General features: G+C 32.4%; 1 pseudogene; it reads right to left on the reverse strand.

Annotated features, from left to right (window-relative positions):
* Positions 1-1,191: 1,191 nt before the first annotated feature.
* On the reverse strand, positions 1,192-3,015 carry LOC118053891 (tetrahydroberberine oxidase-like; annotated as a pseudogene).
* Positions 3,016-9,746: the final 6,731 nt, after the last annotated feature.

A 9,746-nucleotide genomic window follows, 5' to 3' on the forward strand; every position in this document is an offset into this window, starting at 1 on the left:
TTAATTGTAATTTCTACACTATTTATAATTTTTTTGTTTTTTGAAAAATCAGATGTAGAAGAAGTTGAAATAGAAGTTAAAAAAAAAAACAAAATTCATAGTTTAAAAAGATAATTTAAAAAAGAGACAACAAGTTATATATATATATATATATATATATATATATAGATTTACTTTTCTATCATCACTCATAAACAAGATTTATATCATTCAGTAGCTTTCATCTATATTTTTAAGATTCTTTCTTTTCACCAAATTTCTAAGATTTTGTATAAACAATATTATCAGATCCCAATAAATTATATATATGAATGACTAGTCCGCAAATATGAAGGCTCTCTATGTACTTGAACACTTCGTGCCCAGTTTGATCATTTCGGCACATTCTTTTTTAAATATGGTTTTATTTGTAACTTATCCATCTCTGTTTGTTTTTCATTTTTACCACTAGTTCTTCTCCTTTATGTAGATGGCATATTCGTTACTTCACCGTATCAACTAAAACACTTGTAACAGACTTTATTTAACTTTTGAGCAGTGAATTTTCAATGAAGGATTTCGGACCCATTCATCATTTCCTTGGCATTGAGATTTCTAAGACAACGTGTGGTCTTCATTTATCCCAGTCACACTATGCTTTTACTATACTTGAAATTTACCGAAGAAGAGAGTAGACTCGATCCAACTCATCTCCATGCAATCTTCTTTTACTAAAACAAGCTCAGGAAGACTGAAGATACAACTGGTATTGTGGTACTCGTTCCTTCCCTATCCACTTGAAAATTCTGGTGAATATATCTTCATGAAACTTGTCTGCAACATGTTGCCACCGATGAACGAGTTTTGTTACATTTTTTTTAAAAGTTCCAGTGACATTGAAGAATGTCACAGTTGGTTGAATTGGGACCAATTCTATCTTCCTAACAACAACAACTCCAAAGGTCTTTCCTCACAGGTTCGAATGGTCGAAAATAGATTTTCTCCCATTGATGCTCGGTCAAGGATTGTACCTTGAACGTCCAATAATTGTGCATCAATTATGTGGTCTGCAGCAAAGGTCATATTTGACATGTGTTAAATATAATAGATTGACATGTGTTATGTATGGAGAGTAACATGTCATGTCAGCTTAAAAACTAACAGAATTATAATAGAGAGTAAAGAACTCAAGAAGATTGAAATCTCAAGCTCTAGATAGTAAAGAGCGAGCCTTTATTTATTAATTACTAACGACGTAACTCAATACAAAGTGAAATTCTATTCATGTCTAATCTGACATGAAGAAGAGGGATGCTTTGTTCATTTCTAAAGAAATTATGGTAAACATACCAAAGCATCGTTACCAATATCATTATATATAATATTTCTGATATACTATCACCAAGGTGTGAGAGGAGGGATGCTTTGTTCATTTCTAAAGAAATTAGCCGGATCAACTTTGGTCTTCACATGCACCAACCGGTCAAAGTTGTTCTTGAAATATTTGGTACCCCAAATTCTTGCTTGTTTGTAACTTGTGTTGCCTAGGTTGTTCATTCCCAGGTCAAGATCTCTGTAATTGATATATGCTTGTCGTGGATTTTTCGTAACATAAGGAGTCATATAGCTGTAAAGTTTTCTGATCCAGCTTGTATATATTTGAGATCTCTCACTGTCTTGATCGCCCCAAAAGACTGCATAATGAATTTGGAATAGATTCCCAGCTCTATGTGGAAATGGAGTGCTGGTCTCGGAAATTTCATCCATTTTGCCCCCATAGGCTGTGAGTTGCAATTGAGCTACTTGGGCATCCAGTTGGTTAAGCCTTTCCCATATTCCTTCCAAAGCGATTTCAGGTATAGGCTCTTTCACACTCACATAGTCTGTTTTTGCCTTGAAAGATCCTGTGGATCCTGGACTCCTATCAAGCAAAACATCCAAGGATGTATTGCGTGGAAATGACGCGAAGTAGACAGTAGACTCGATCCAACTCATCTCGATGCAGTCTTCTTTAACCAAACCGAGCTGGGGAAAGCTCTGTTGCATCATTGATAGGAGTCTATCGACTCCACCAAGAAACAAGGAAGTGTATGCAGCGAGTATTGTTGTCTTTCCTTCCTGAGAGGTGTTCACTCTCGAAAGGAAAATTCTGGAAAATAGATCTTCGTCAAACTTTCCTATTGCCGACTGCCACTGATGAACGAGTTTTGTTGCATTTTGTTCCAAAGTTCTAGTGACGTTGAACACTGTCACAGTTGGTGGAACTGTGACCAATTCCAGTTTCCACGCAACAACAACTCCAAAAGTGTTGCCTCCACCTCCTCGAATGGCCCAAAACAGATCCTCTCCCATCGATGCTCGGTCAAGGATTCTACCTTTAGCATCGATTAATTTGACATCAATAATGTGGTCTGCAGCGAGGCCATATTTTCGCATCATCATTCCATGTCCTCCTCCACTAATGTGCCCACCGGATCCCACAGTTGGGCAAACACCTCCTGGGAAGGCAAGAGTTCTACTTTTCTCAGAGATTCTGTAGTAAACTTCTCCTAGTGTAGCACCAGCTTGAACCCATGCAATTTTTTTCCCTACATCAACTGTAACTGTTCGCATATTGATCAGATCAATAACCACAAAGGGTACAACTGTAACATAAGAGAGGCCCTCATAGTCATGGCCACCACTTCGAACTCTAATTTGCAGGCCATGTTTTTGGGAACAAGCAATGGCAGCTTGAATGTGGGCTTCATTTAAAGGTTTAACAATAACTAGTGGTTTCGGGGTGGCACCTGTGTTGAACCTGCCGTTTCGTAAAGAAAACTGCAAGACAGATGAGTATGAGGAGTTGATTGGGGTGAAAATGACCATAGAAATGGAGTTTGAGTTTTGAGAATGAAGGCATTGAAGAAAATCCTCATGACGATCAGCTGAAGCTACCCATGAGAATGAAAACAGAAAGAGAAACAGGAATGGGAATGGGAACTTTGAAGAGCTTAGAGAGTTCATGATTCTGATAATGTTTTGTGCATATAGAAAGATGCAAGAGACTCCCTTATTTATATAGTTCTGAAGGGTGCTTGTTTATGAAAATTTTGTGCCCTATTAACCTAGAAGATGTTGACAATTCAACCATAATCTAGATTACATCTTGAGGAACATCAACACATGGAAACGTGACAAATTCCAAACAAGGATCGTAGCCAACTTTACTTATGGAACCATTTCTTGGTGTGGTAGCTTTGTTCATATTTTTATGTTCTATTACTTGGGCAATGACACTCAAGCCATTTAGTTTTGGATGAACTGTTTTTAGTAATTTTGACGATTGAATTAAACAATAATAACTTCAAAGGATTGATAATCTGTATTACTAGTTTTTATGCATGTTATGATTGAGTTTTTGGCCTAACTTCTAAATGTTTTTTTTTTTTTTTTTTTTTTTTGTGAAACCCTTTGCTTTAATATCTATATGTTGATCAAATTTTGTGTTTTGGTAGGATCATGATGGCGTTGTAATTGCAATCCATTACACTAATACAAAATTGGAAAAGACAAATGAAAACCCTAATGGAAATTATCACGTCATTGTATACGGATAAAAATTGAGATAGAAAAATTTCCGATCATAATTTCTGAAAAAAAACAACAATAGTATAAGTAATTTCATCAATATTTTTGACGTGTCAAATTGCAGATGAAATTATTGATTAAAATTCCATAAAAAAATTCTATCAATGATTTTTAAATGAATTAAAACTAGAAAATCTTCTCTTCCTCCCATTTCTTCTTCATTCAATTAAAATCACCACAGCCCTTTTTCTCCCATTTCATCGATTTCGGTAGCCCCTCACAAATCCGACCACCCAAGCCATTGGCGCCTAACAACCTTTGTCCAGTAGCATCAGCTTTTCTTTCTTGATTTTTAAGCTTTGCTTCATAAAATAAGCAAACTCATTCTTTTATGTCTTAACCCATTTATGCTTAAAATTAATTGATTAAAGTTTGTTTGTAGCTTTGTAATTTAGTTGTACGTGTAAGTTTTTTGGTTGTTTTTTAATGATAATTTTATTATATTAATATATGATAGGTAGTTTAAAGTTTCTTTGGGATTTTGAAAAAATGGTTTTAATGATAAAATTGAATTTGATTTTGTAACTTAATTGGGTTAGAATTGAAGAATTAATATATAATTGAATGAATATCAATTTTTTTATATAAATTTTATGAGTTTTGTTTTATCAATTTTATGATTAAGTTAAAATTTTTTAAAAATAATAATTTTATGGGAGATTGATAATAATTAATTAGGAGTTATCCACCTGTATGTAAGTCAACAATTTAACATGAGATGTGAATTGCTACATATAACACGTTCTAATTATATTAATTTACCATAAAGGTTATCATAAATTATAATTTGGACACACACAGTACTGTAATTTATCATAAAATGTAATTTTTTTTCTTTTAATTTTATACTTAAATATTAGCTTATTCAAATTTTATATTGATAATTTGTTTCAATTAACTTATTATATATAGAGTTATTGTAACCATACAAACTATTTTGATATTAAATTAATGCTTTAACGACAAAAAAAATCCATTTTAGCGTTTAGTTTTTTTATTTTGATTCTTTTGTTTTGATATTTTAATTTTTATTTAAAATTATATTTTATTAATGTTTTAGTTTTTAGGATTAAGAAAGGAGAGAGAATGTTTCTTAAAAACTATACAAGATTAGACACTGTAATCATTGCCGCCCACGTTTCAAATTTTATCTGTGTTGTTTTGCAGCGTTTATAATTCGCAAATGTTTATGAATTATGCATGCATGTTTTTTTATGGGAATTAGACTAAGATCAGACAGTACTGTACTCTTTAATCATGCCGGCCAACGTCTCATTCAAAAGTTGGTGGCAAATATAAATTATTTTACTATAAGTTAAAAAACTTACGTGGAAAGACTATTCATGCTAGTAAGTCAACCAACACATGTTTTTTTATGTTTTTTTTTAACTGGGTTTTTCAAACTTTATTTACCACCTCAAATCATTTTTTTCACTTGTATCCTTCTTTTTTATGTCCTTCAACCATTTTTTATTTCCATCCTTTTTTTATTAATTTTTTTGTTTTTTATTTAACAATTATAGTTTTGTTCTGTAAAATTCATCATTGATAAACCACGAAATATTATTTGAAATAAAAAACATGCGATACAATGTAAAATAAAATAATATTAGAAAAAAAATGAAAATAAAATATAAGAAAAAGACATAATTTATTATGAGTTGCAAGGTTATCCACATGATTTTTTATTTCCAATTTAATCTATCATGTTAAATTGATTTGAGATTGAGTTTGATGTTTTATGCTGATGGACTTTATATCAAGCTTTTATGATGTTAACAATAAATTTTAGTGTCAAGTTAATACTCGATTTGAGAAGTAAAAATCAAATTTATTAATTTAAATCAATTAAAATATTTGGGATTCAATTTCAAACTAAAACCACATATTTAGCTTTTTTTTCTCTCTAATAAATAATATATTTATCTTAGCTCTCTTAATCTTAAGTTGAAATTAACAGATTTATTAACATGTATAATATTTAAATTATTTTATTAAATGAAGATATAACTTTTTAGTTTCCCATCAAAATATTTGTAAGATTAGACAATATTATCATGTCCGCCCAAGTTTCTTTCAAATTTTTAAGTTATATAAATAACCAACTTCCATTACGCTGTTACAAGGGTTAAAAATTAATTTTAGCATCATGAAAAATTTTAATCACAAATTAAAAGGTGATGAAATATATATATATATATATATATATATAATATATATATATATAATTTTCTCTTATTTACATGAATAAGTTTTATTTTTTCAATTCAGCCCGCTATTCTCTTTTCTTTTTATTTTCTTTTATTTTCTAAATTTTATTTTCATATTTTTTTAATACTTGTTCGGGTTATTTTTGGACTGGTTAAATCAACTGAATCATGTTAAGATAACTCTCACACCATTTAATTTTAAATATGATCAAGATAAGGATTCAGATCTAGATATTTTAAAATTAAACTGGTAAGTCGAGTTTAATAACAAAAAATATAATTCTTTACAATATAAATGTTTTTTATATTAAAAACAATTATGCGACCCACTGAGTATTACCGGATATAAACTAGTGTATATTTAGAAGAGCAAGATAAATGTGCACGCATTATATTCATGAGCAGACGCAAGCATCTTTCGTTTGTTGAAAAACAAAAATAAAGTTTGGTCATATTTTAGGCGTAATTTTCTTAACATGTAGCTTTCATTGAGTTTCTCATTTTACTGGCAAGTATATTTATAAGAAAGATTTTCAAAGAAGAATATATTGCTTGAATATATAGAGAGTAGCTAGCTAGCAGCTATACACAGGCCTTCATTGAATTTCTCCCTTATTTGCTTTCCTGGAAGAGATTCTGTCAACAAATATCAATTTATAAGGGTAGATGGGGAGGGATTGATGGTCAGAGGCACATGCATAACGTTTAGTTGCACTCTCTTATGTGAGACGTGCGTTTTGTAGATCTTGAAGCAATAAATTTTGCCACGGCACAATAATTTTAATAGCCCTTTTGACTGACTACAGAAGTTAAAAAGGAGATCACATCTATAAGTAAAAACTATTCAAGCGGAATAAATCCTCTGTATTGATTAAGTTCAAATATATATACAAGATACATTAGGGTTCCTTTATAGACTAGAAACTGATAAGGAATGACAGCTAAATCAATGTAGATTGATACAAAATATTCTTACGTATCTTTCCTATTTACATCAAAACATTATTGATATAATTTCCAACACTCCCTCTCAAGTTGGAGAATGAATATCAATAGCTCCCAACTTGCACATGAGTTGTTTGAACTTTTCCATTCCCAAAGCTTTTGTAAACACATCTGCTAATTGTTGTGAAGAAATCATGTATCGAGTAGCAACTTCACCTCGTAAAATTTTGTCCCGAATAAAGTGGCAATCCATTTCAATATGCCGAGTTCTCTCATGAAATACAAGATTTTTCACAATGTGTAAGGCAACTTGATTATCACAATGAAGAGTAACAGATCTGAAACTGGCATATGTAAATCTGTTATTAAATGTCTTAACCAAGTAAGCTCACAACATGTACCTGTCATTGCTTTGTATTCAGCTTTTGCACTTGATAAGAAAATTGTCTTTTGCCTTTTGGTTCTCCATGAAATTAAAGAATTTCCAAGAAATACACAATACCCAGTGGTGGAACAGTGAGTGACAAGACAATCCGCCCAATCAAAGTCACAAAATGCCCTTAAGTGTAATGAATTAATTGAATGAAGAAGCAAACCTTGACCAGGAGTTGATTTTAAATAACAAACAACTCGAAGAGCAGCAACCATGTGAGGTTGACGTGGTTCATGCATGAATCGGCTGAGAATGTGAACTGAATATGTAATATTCTATTTAGTGATGGTTAAGTAAATTAATCGACCAACTAGGTGTTGGTACATATAAGGATCTTTGAGCAATTCTCCTATAATTGAAAGTCTACATTCTTCCATAGGAAACTCAACTCGTTTGGCACCCAAGTATCCATTGTCTTTGATAATTTCCTAAGCATATTTGCACTGAGAAATGTAAATACCTTTCTTGGAACGGGCTATTTCAATGCCTAAGCAGAATTTCAGATCACTAAGGTCTTCGATGAGGAAACGAGTGTGGAGGAACTGCTTTAAACCTTTGATAGATTCAATGTTGTTCTCTGTTATTAAAATTACATCCACATAGATTAATAGGACAGTAAGGGATGTGCCGTCTCTTTTGATGAACAAGGAATAGTCGGCTTTTGACTGAAAGAAACCAGCAGCAAGAACAGCTTTTGTGAACTTAGAGAACCACTATCGAGATGCTTGCTTAAGCCCGTATAGTGACTTATGGAGGTGACACACAATGTTCTCCCCTTGTCACTGAAGACCAGGAGGAGGAGACATATAAATTTCTTCCAATAAATCACCATTTAAGAAAGCATTGTTGACGTCTAGCTGGTGCAAAGGCCAGTTCAAATTGGCAGCGATAGCAAGGAGGCAGCGGATAGTGACCATTTTTGCAGTGGGGGAAAAAGTATCATGATAATCAATTCCAGTAGTTTTTGTGAAACCCTGAGCGACCAGGCGAGCTTTATAACGCTCAACAGACCCGTTAGCCTTGCGTTTGATGCGATACACCCATTTACAACTGATCGGGTGTTTGCCAGGGGGCAAAGGAACAAGGCTCCATGTTTGATTGTCAATGAGAGCTTGAAGCTCAGAATTCATAGCTTCTTGCCACTTAGGATCAGTCATAGCAAGTTCATATGAAGGAGGTTCCTCATCACGACTAACATTGGCAATATAACAGAGATGTGATGGAGAATACCAATTATAAGAAATAAAATGATAGAGAGGATATTTTGTACCTGGTGTAGGTGCAGACGAGGCCGAGAACAATTGGTGTGGAGGCAGAATCACTTGCAAGCAAACATAATCCTTGAGGCGGACGTTGGCTTCTCGAGGGCGTTGAGAATGGCGAAGTTGTTGGTCATGGGTAACCAGAGTAGGTTCAGGAAGGACAGGGTCATCCGGCTGAATAGGGGTTTGTTGTGCAGCTGATGGAGTTAATGGAGTAGAGGAAGGTGGCTCAAAAAGAGAAGGTGTTGAGTCGGGTGGTGTAGGTGAAGATGATGACTGATGAGGGAGGAAGATGGGAATAAGAATTGAACACAATAGGAAGAGGAATAGAAAAGAAAAACAAAAAATATATAATGAAAGTGAGTATGTGTTTGGATTTTCACATCCTAGTGCTAGAGATCCTAATCAAGCAATTAAACACACAGTTATTAAACCCGGACAGGCCCGACTGATTGACCTGGTGATTAGACTAGTTTAGGTTTGTTAAAAAACTAACTGGTGCAGCAACTCGAGAAAACTCAGTCGACCCGGCGGGTCAACCTATGACCCGGGCGAACTCGGATGAGACCTTTTTTTTTTTCGAATGTGGTTTTTGTCCTATACCCCTCTTTTTTTCATATTTTTTTAGTTGATTATCAACACTTTTAAAAGTTCACTATAAATATTAAAAAAATATTTTATTTTTTCAATGTGGGATTTGAAACCCTTTAATATATATACTCTATGTTGCCAAGAAAAAAATTATTTTTTCAATCTGGGATTTAAAACCCTTTAGAATATATACTCCATGTTAATAAGAAAAAAGTTATGTTTTCAATGTGGGATTTGAAGCCCTTTAATATATATACTCTATGTTTCTAAGAAAAAATATATTTTTTCAATGTAAGATAAAAAAACTTTTTGATCTAAATACTTCAACTTAAAAGGATAACATAGTATGTTTTCAATGCAACATTTTAAAACCCTTTAATATATATACTCTATATTCCCAAGAAAAAAAGTTATATTTTTAATATGAGATTTGAAGCTTTTTCGTGTATATATATATATATATATATATATATATATATATTTTATGTTCACAAGAAAAAAGTTATGTTTTCTCAATATGAGATTAAAAACTTTTTGGTTTAAATACTTCAACTTAAAAGGATAACATAATATCTTGTCAAACTGAGATTTCAATTGAAGCTTTTTATTTTATATACTCTATGTTCACAAAAAAAAAAAAAAGTTATTTTTTCAATGGGAATTTGAAACTCTTTAGCATTTTTTCATATGAAATAT

The sequence above is a fragment of the Populus alba genome, chromosome 1 (assembly GCF_005239225.2).
Source record: "Populus alba chromosome 1, ASM523922v2, whole genome shotgun sequence".
Classification (NCBI taxonomy): Eukaryota; Viridiplantae; Streptophyta; class Magnoliopsida; order Malpighiales; family Salicaceae; genus Populus; species Populus alba.